Source organism: Coptis chinensis, chromosome 6, assembly GCF_015680905.1.
Source record: "Coptis chinensis isolate HL-2020 chromosome 6, ASM1568090v1, whole genome shotgun sequence".
Taxonomy (NCBI): Eukaryota; Viridiplantae; Streptophyta; class Magnoliopsida; order Ranunculales; family Ranunculaceae; genus Coptis; species Coptis chinensis.
In genome coordinates, this window is record NC_141461.1 from 12,840,446 (window position 1) to 12,850,623 (window position 10,178).

Here is a 10,178-nt window from a genome sequence, read left to right on the forward strand (position 1 = left end):
AAGTGACTTGTTTGATGGTAGTGGCTGGTTTGGGTTTGCATTCAATACCAAGCTGATGAAGAATGACAAGATCATGAACTGAATTGTTCTTGGTACCTTGACTTTGATCTGTATATAGCCAAGAACTAAATGTGCTCTATCTCTGTTACCTTCATTATCTAACAATAACTTACATAAGCAGTTTTATTGCATAACTAGTCATAAATTTGATATTAAAAAACTAGAACCAGTCAGAGTAGCAACTTTAGTAAATAGGTTAGAATGTAGATTTATAGAACTACTAAGTAAGGTTGGTAAAAACTAAGGCATTGGAAGAAAATTAAATATTTGTTGCTCTTGTGTATACTCCTCTTGCTCTTGTGTACGTGCATCTCCGCTGCTACACCTAGCTAACTGCACTCATTTTTTTTCTTTTTCTTTGATTTCAGGGCTTTATTTTGTGGGCTGAAAAATAGAAAAAGGGGGAAGTAGGGTTTATTTTGTGGGCTTTATTAGTTTGGTACTCAAGTGATCTGGCACTTGTCAATCCTTCGTTTATTGGTGTATTTGAAATATGTAGGGTTAGATAGTTTTGTTGAGGTTGTTCTGGTAACGTGGAGATGTATGTATGTTAGTTGCATTGTATAAGTCGTGTATTATGGTTTATGGGATGTTTGTATATTTTTTAGTTTTCTTCTTATTCGAGGATTGGTTACTTGATTTAACTGGCATTGGTCGAGATGGTTAAGTAGCTGGTTCTATGAATCAGTATATCTTTTAATTAGTAGTTGAATTTACGACTGAGGTATGAGGTTTTATATTTGGTTTGGATGTATTCTTATTAAATTTTCAGGTTATGACAGGTTTTATATTTATGAAATGTTGAAAATACAGAGGGGACTCTGCATAAACTTTTCTAGGAAAGTCACGTATATATATTAGGTATGTAGTTGCTTGAGATTTGGGGCATTACATATGTGGTGTCATGACTCATGACATGATTATGTTCTATGTGACATGTTGTAAGATTGTTATCTGTCTCAATTGTTCTTGCTTCTTTCTTTCTTTCTTTCTTTCTTTATGTTTTTTATTGTGTGGGGATGTGACCACGTGCCGTTTGGATTAAGTTAGGAATAATAATATATCTTGCACGTTTTTACGCATAAAATACTTTGCAGCGTGTGTATCACTGTATTGAATATTGATTGTATATTTGTCTTTAGAGAGTTATTGTGTTATTTTAATGTATGCAGCAACCAATGCAACATCCACCAGATCGTGAAGAGTCACATGTAGACCTTCCTCCATCCGCTAGTTGTCTAGTGAGAAGTTTTGTAACATAAAGGATGGTAGCACTTGGACAAGTCTGTACCGATATGGCATCATCGATCTGCAGCTTCCTATAACATCCGCATTGATGAGATACTTGACTACGATAGTCCGCTTTATGAGGGAGATGGAATGCTAGGAGATGTCGAGCCTAGTGATATCATCAGTTGGTCAAGGTTGTATGTACTTATTTCTTGATTAAGGCCCTTGAAGCTCTTGCCATAGAAGTGAGTTTATTTGGTGTTTTTTTGTTACTTTTGAGACGTCAAATACATAGGATAACTATGGTCTTGTAAAGGAAGGAAGTATAGATGTGGTGCTATGGAACTTATGTACGTAAGGCTGTCACTTTAGAGATTAAACAGCTACTAGCTAGATCTCTATTTTTTGCTATCAAGCTTTTGTAAATTTCAACTTAATATATGGAAGTTTTTGGGAAAATGAATATATTGTGAAGTTGTTTTATATGTGATTTTCTGCCGCAGGTATACCTATCAGGTTTGTTCATAAATTTTTTGAAAAACAAATTTTTAATTTTTTTTAAAAAAAACAAAATTATAGAAAAGGACGGCCACTAGCAGGTGTTTCTCAAGTTTTAAATATCTTTTCCTGCAAATAAAAAATACAGTTAACAACGGCCACTAACCGTCGAAGATATATCCATAACCACGGTCTTCAGCAGTTGTATAGATTAATATTAACTATGGCCCACAGCCGTGGTTTATTAACTACGGTCAATAGCCATGGTTATGTTTAAATAATACTACAGTTAGTAGCCGTTGTATTTCGAAACGACTTCGATTTTACGAACGGCCTGTACTACGCCAATGGCCGTTGTTTTAGGCACAATACAATGGCCAATAGCCGTCCCTATATTGTTATTTTGATGTAGTGCATGGTATCTGTCTGGAAAGTGAGGAACAAAGTCGTCTATGATGGGGGGGAACTCCAAGTCATGTCCCAAATAAAATTGGCAATGCACTCAGCCTACAACTCTTCTGAAGGTCACATGAGTAACTCTTGCCAAGATCTTGCTACTCTCCACATATTAGGACTTCAATCTCGACCAAGAAAGGCCCCAAAGATACATGAATGTTACTGCCTTCCCCCTCCTCCAATTATTTTGAAAGCAAACACAAATGGCTCGAGTAGAGGAAATCCTGGGCTGGCAGGGTGGGGAGTTATATTCAGGGACAACAATGGGGTGGTACACAGTACTCTGATAAGAGGACTAGGGGTGTGCACATGTTATGTCGTAGAATGCAAGGCAATTGTTGAATGCATAACAAAGGCAATAGAGCTTGGCTAGACTAGGCTTTGGATTCAAACAGACTCTTCCTCAGCGGCAACAACTTTCAACACAAATAAAGTCCATTGGTAGTGCAAGGCCGCTTGGGAACAGGCACGACACAAAATGTAATGGCTTCTCATTTCATATACATGGCGAGTCAGCCGATTCGTGTGCAAGGAAATGAGCTTCATTACCCAAAGGTGTAAAACAATGGTGGAACTCTCGAACAGACTTTATCCCGAAGATTGAAGACCCTAACTCCACATACTTCATATTTGATTCTTAAAATGAATTGAGGGGACATGCACAATAGTGCTCCCATTCTGTAAGATCTTTGATCACTTGTAATTGTTCCTGTAACCCCACTCTTTTGCTTAATACAAGTTACATTTAGCCAAATATATATATTAGGACTCTAAAAGCTATTTGGATTTAACCCACACAATTGGGCCTACAACAAGCCCAATAAAGTAACCGTACCCATAAAGTATCCAAGCCCAAACTCATATTAATCTTAGGCTATTTATATAACTATAAAACAAAATTAATTAATTAAAATATAAATTACGGGATATTACACGAAGTGTTGATTTGGCCTCATTCGGATCACTGAGAAAGTTAACAGGAGTTTTTTTCTTCACTTGTACTCCAACCCTTCAAAATGCACCCCATACAACTAGTATCTTGACGCATGTCTATGCCACATGTTTTTAGCACACAAAAAGTGAAGAAATGGAACCTACCATGTTGACATTTTGGGTTAAAGTCTAGGGGCAATTTTGTAATTTTCATAAAGTATGGGGGCATTTTGGTAATTTCAAGTAGGAGGTGTATGAAAATTTTGGTACCTTTCATATGACAAAGTTACGTCTGTACCCTTCATATGATATCCAATTTACGTTTTACCCTTTCAATACGTGATTATCATAAGAGAAAATAAGTAGGGGTAAAACCGAAAACCGACACGTACTGTAGATCATTCCATTCTCTTTAAAGTAGTTAGATGTCTCTAACATGATCATGTCGATATTTAAAACCGGAAAAATGTCTATGTTGCATGGTTCCCAAAGGCATCTAGTCTACTCTTTTTGCATACAGGGCAAAGACCACTATCATAAGACGGTACCGGAGAATAGCACGATACTCCACCTGTGCAAGTAGAAAATCTTTTGCAATTTTTTTTTCTTGGAAAGGTCTCAATAATAGTTTACAGAGATCCACACTTATGTATTTAGTAAATACTTTTTCTCTTGGTGATGTGGGACTATTGATGTCGGTTCACACACCACAACGAAAAAAGTTCCCTAATTTGAAAATTATTGCATACATTATGATTGGATAATAAAGACCTCCATGAAAAACATCAATATATTAATATTAAAGCTCCCATATGGGGTATTTTTATTAGCTAGTTCTCTTAAAATTCCACGTCATCAACTCCTATTAAAATAGGAATTCCTCTCCTATTGAAAAGAAAAATTCTAACACGTCTAATTAAAATGGGAATCCTTTTCCGATTATAATAGGAATTTCTCCCCTATTGAAAAAGAAAAATCTAGTACTTCTAATTAAAACGGGAATCATTCTCCTATTAAAAACGGGAATCACACTTTTAAATTAAAACGGGATCCTTCCGCCAATTAAAAAATGGGTTCTAAAAATGAGATTAAAATAATTAGTTGAGAAATTAAAATGGGTTTTTAAGAATTGATTAAAACAATTTGTTAGGAAATTAAAATGGGTTAGCGACCAAAACAGGAATCATATTTTGTTAGAAAATTTATATATGTATAGTTATGATTGTTGAGCAAGCTTTTAAAAGAGCCTATGCGTATGCACGGGTCTACTTTCTAGTACTCTAGTATATATGTAGGGCTGGCAATGGGTCGAGTAAGAACCGATACCCGATCTGGTCCGAACCAATAAAAATGGGTCTGGAACAGGTAGTTAGCATATTGGACCGGTTCTGGGTCTTGAAAATCAGAACCGGACTCTTATTGGATTGGTTCTGGATTAAGTATGTACCGAACCGTTATGGGCCTGATCCGATTAAATTTTTTAGTCTTATTCTTCCTAATTTTCCTCTACCATATATTTCTATTACCGTATGCAATATTACAATATTTAAAATTCCAAAATAAGATATGCAAAATACATGTGTAATATTATGATATTTGTTTACATAATAAAAATATGGTTCCTATCTAAAGGAATATCCTCCCTTACAAATTTGGATTTCAAATCATTCATTATGCCTTTTGGATTTGCGTACCTTATTTTTGTGTTTAGCAAAAATAATTATTTAATATTTATATAACAAAAATTAGGATCAAATTATAAAAAAAAAAACCTCTGTTCACCAGGTTGAAATTGAGCTTATTGGTTCGGAACGGATTGGATCCGGAATCAAAAAAAAAGTTTTCGGTTCGGTTCTGTTCTTCTCTAACTCAAATATCCGCTCAAGTCGGTCCGTTTCGGTCTCAGATTGTTTAAAAAGCGGATCGGTTTTGGATTTGCATATATCCGGACCAATCCAACCCATTACCAGCCCTATATATATGGTACTACCTGAGCCACTCCATCGACATACAAATTGAATTAAGACCCGATTTTTTTGTGGATATGATCTAGCATGCCCACAAAATTTCATCATACTTGGATATGTCTAACCTTGCGAAAACTAGTGTTCAATTTTGAACATTTATCTAACGGTCCAAAATTTTCCGATTTCATAATAACATTTGATTAGATTAGACATATTTGCATGAGCTAGAATTTGGTGGACATGTTAGGTTATTCATGGTGGGGAGATTATATCTACAAAATAGCAGCATTTAATTCAACTGGTAGGATGAGATATGGTTTTGTACGTTTTGGGAGTGGTTCTATCCCTCCCCATATATATATGTTGGAGAAATTATTGGTTTTATTAATTCTTGGTTGCGAACCATTATGCCCTTGTAGGGTATATATAGAGAATTACATAAAACGCAAATAGAAATAAAATCCAATATATCCTAAACATTCCTAGTCTAGAATATAATTTCCATACACCACATATTCCATAATATTTGACAATATACTAATTGATATTGTCAAATCTTTTATATTCTTCATCATTCCATTATTAACAATGATTTGATGCTCCTCATCTCATCATATACTTCATCATTCCCCCTCAAGCTCATAGTGATTGAAAATCATTGCGAGCTTGCATAATATCACAACTCTATCAACAAAACCCACACCAAAAAAGAGACAAGAAATAAAAAAATGTTCATAATTGAACAAAAACGGGCTCAATCTAAGTTCTCTTGCGGGCCCAATCATTGGCCATAGCCTCATTGGGTCTTACTTGGTCTCAATGTGGCTCCGTCTTAGACTTAGTAATAATTGGCCAAAAATTGGACTAGATTTATAATCCAACAACCAAAAGCAATATGTCTATCTAGAATACCAATAAGGGTGAAGGAGTATGTATGTAAGAACTTAGGGATTTGAGACATTTTATGATAAGAATGGTTTGTGGTGGTGGAAAACAAACTTATTGTAAACTCTTATTATAGGTTGTAGTGGAAATATTGTCTAGTGACGGTGGAGGCACCGCCGCCAGTGAAAAATGAACTCCCATGAAAGTGCTCTCAGTAGAGCACCTACTCCAATACCATGAAGAAATTTATAATAAGATGGTTTTATTAATTCTTGGTTGCGAACCATTATACCCTTGTAGGGTATATATGAGTCCGGATTCAGAGAGGGTACCCGCACAAGGAAACTTGTGTGGGCGCACCCAATCTCGTTAGATTTCATTGGGATTGTGATGTGTTAACGTGAGGATTAACACCGTCATATTTCAGTGTTACCCGAAACAGTCTCTCACCCTCTTTTATTTTGGTAACTAAATCTCAGCCATCTCCTTCCTTAACAAAGATAAAAATAAATAGGAATAAATATAAGAAACAATGTCTTCCCGCCACTTCTTCCTCCTGTATTGCTACTACCATTTCTGATGAACAATCTAATCATACATATCTCGTTCTTCTTCTATCACTTATCTCTTCCGTTCGATGATGCCAAGCAATCATTTTCTTCTATGACTTCTTGTGTTAAATTGTACACATGGTTGTACCTTTTATTTACTTAAATTCGACAGTCATGAAGATATGCAATGATCAGATTGAATCCTTTACTCATCAGAACTAGGACAACTACTATCAGGTGGCGATAGTTCTGTCCAAAAAAAAAAAAAAAATTTACTATAAAAATAAGACTTCCTAAGCATGGGTTTATGACCGGTGGACATCAGTTGTGCTTAGCTTGATAACATAGCAATGGAATATTAAGTGCCAGACATCAGTTGTACGTACTAGGAAGGTCTTGTGTAATACTAAGAAGATGAGGTAGTGCTACTTGTAGCTTATTAAAACGAACACGTATTCACTTAAATTATGATTTGCTATGTTGTCAAGCTTATTAGAATATTATGAGGTCTTGCACTTGTAGATTTTCCACTCCACTTGCAGTTATAATTGTTAGGGCAGAATTATATCTCCTTTTTATTTTTTTGTTAAGGAAGAAGATGAATAGTTCCATGTAGAATTCTATCTTTGAGATTTAGTTACCAAAATAAAAAAGGGTGACAGGCTGTTTCTAGTAACACTGAAATATGACAGTGTTAATCCTCACGTTAACACGTCACAATCCCAATTAAATCTAACGGGATTAGGTGTGCCCACACAAGTTTCTTTGTGCGGGTACCCTCTCTGAATCCGGACTCGGTATATATAGAGAATTACATAAAACTCAAATAGAAATAAAATGCAATATATCCTGAACATTCCTAGTCTAGAATATTATAGAATATAATTTCCATACACCACATATTCCATAATATTTTACAATATACTAATTGATATTGTCAAGTCTTCTATATTCTTCATCATTCCATTATTGACGGGGATTCGATGCTCCTCATCTCATCGTATACTTCATCATATGCATGCATACTTCACTCCTGAAAGTGAAACTTACAATAACCTATTTATTTATTAATGGAAAACAATAGTTGTCTAAGTTCAATAGGAATATAGGTATTCGGGCAAGCGAGGTTTGGCCTGTGCATGTAGCGGTTTTGCTAGAAACAGATCATTAGTTGATTCAGACAGATCAATCTTGGACTCACCAGGTGGTGCAGTCCAATCGAACGTTTGAAGAAGCCTAGCCAACAACATAGTAGTCATTAGCGATCCGAGATTCACAGCCAGGCACCCACGACGTCCAGTACTAAAGAGATGAAACGTAACTCCGGTTCATGGAGTTCAACGTCAAGAAAAGATCCATCAGAATTCAACTTCAGATGACGCTCAGGCTTGTACTCAAGTGGTTCATCCCAAACTCTAGGATTTCGACCTAGTTCTGTTCTACTCAGCAACACATGACTGCCCTTTGGAATGAAGTAACCAGCAACTGTTGTGTCAACATTGGACACGTGAGGAAGGTTAAATGGAGCGATAGGATGAAGTCGAAATCCTTCTCTTGCACACGCCTTTACATAGTTGAGCTTTGGGAAGTCGGACTCCTGCACAAGTCTATCCTTTCCAACCACAATGTCGATTTCCTCTACTGCTTTACGAAGAATTTCAGGCTGGTTAATCATCTCCGCAATCACCCATTCTACAGCATTTGATGGGTTGTCTACTGCCGCGTGAAACAATTCCTGCCACAAATTACAGCCTGTTAGTATATTAGGAAGAGAAGTACGTACTCGAGTACCACATGAGATAATACACAGAGTCGTATGGACCAATGTTGCCAAAGATGGATTTGGAAATATCAATTTACACTTTTACAGTTGTTTTAGCATTTTCTGCATTGATTAGTTTTTCTCTTTTAGGAACCTTACTTAAGATCAATATAAAAATAAATAAATAAAATAAAAATAAAAACTATTTATCATACTGCAGTTTGAGCTCTGATCTCCTCAGTCGATAGCAACGGCTTCCCCTTATTGTCTTTCAGTAAAATGAGGACGTCGAGAAGATCCTCAGGCTCCTTCGAACTTACTTTAACATCTCCACCTCTCCATTTTTGTATCCTATCGTAAATTATTGGATCATGGTACTTGTTAACGATCTGAGTTACGGTCTTCATTATCTTCTCATGGCCATCCAAATCTAACCATCTCAAACTAGGCATGTAGTCTGATACACAAAACGCGTAAACAAGTGAAAGTCCAGTGAAGAGGGCCTCGACGTGTTCTTCTTCTTCGATTGTAGGAGCTCCGTCTTTCCTTCCCTCACCGAAGTACCTCCTGTTGAATATTATCTTCCTCATGACATTTCCACAATATGCCCTAGTGGCATGTCTTAGATTCACAATAGCTCCACCACCATCAGAATTCAGCATAGTGCTCCCGCATTGGTTATAAATGTAATGAATAAGATTGTCTGCTTCCTCGTCTCTCTTTCCGCGAAGCCACCTTAGTTTAGGTTGACTAAGTACTTCAGAAGCCACAACCCTTCTCATTTTCTTCCAGTGATCACCCCCTGGTTCTAAAACAACGCTCAAGAAATCATGACTCATATGCTCTGTCGCCATTGTCGTAGGCCTAAACGCAAATTTGGTATCTTGTTTCACCAAGAACTCACAAGCAATATCGGGACACTTTACTGGGATAATGTGAGTATTACGAACGCGGACACATGCAATATCGGTGTTTACGTCATTCAGAATTCCTGTTATCCATCGGAACCTCGGTTTGTTCCTAAACAATTCAGGCAGGTTACCAAAGAATGGCCATGGTACAGGACCAGGAGGGAGTACTGCTTTAGAACTATTCCTCTCTAGTAATTTGGTTATAAGTTTGATGAGACGTATATAGAAACAGGTTGACAAGAACAGAGCAACTGCATTGAAGATGACGTAAGACAACCCTGTAAGATCTAAAGCAACGTATGGAATGTTGTAGGAGTAGAGGGTGGAAATATTAAGAAAAGTACTGTTGTTCATAGTTGCTCAGATGCTTGTTGCGTGACTTGCGTATGTTGGATAAACTGATTTTGCTACCAGCTGTGTATATGGCTATATATATAGAGAGAGAAGAATAGACAAGGATAGATATTCGCTGGAATTGGAACACTTGGAACGAATAATAAGGAAACAAGTGATACTTTTAACACTAAACATCCAATTAATAATTATTTTAGTTTAATTTTGGCAACAATTGAGTCATTTTGGGACAAGTAATTAATTGTTCTAAATATGGTTCAATCCAAAAATTAAAAGATAAAACTTTTTTAGAATTGGAAAAATATTAGTTCTACTCAGACTCCCTCAATAACTCCATTGGGACTCCGTTTACTAGGTGGCATCAAAATCTTATTCTTTTTCCAAGATTTAAAAAACAAATATTGAAATAAATTAATACCAAATAACATATCTAATTAAATGACTAAAACCAAAATAACAAATAAATAAAAACTTGACTATATTTCCATAAACAAATCAACCAAAAAAGAAAATAAATTAAAGAAAAATAAACCTTAATTCCCAAAAAAAAAAAAAAAAGATGAATTCGGTG

The 10,178-nt window shown here is 36.0% G+C and overlaps 1 pseudogene across 1 annotated transcript; it reads right to left on the reverse strand.

The window, feature by feature from the left end:
• Nucleotides 1-7,464: 7,464 nt before the first annotated feature.
• LOC147491535 (tryptophan N-monooxygenase CYP79A68-like) lies at nucleotides 7,465-9,746 on the reverse strand (annotated as a pseudogene). Its single transcript, XR_015199299.1, has 2 exons — nucleotides 8,558-9,746; nucleotides 7,465-8,315 (listed from the first exon to the last, which is right to left on the reverse strand). The product of XR_015199299.1 is annotated as a tryptophan N-monooxygenase CYP79A68-like (transcript).
• Between the last annotated feature and the right edge of the window lie 432 nt (nucleotides 9,747-10,178).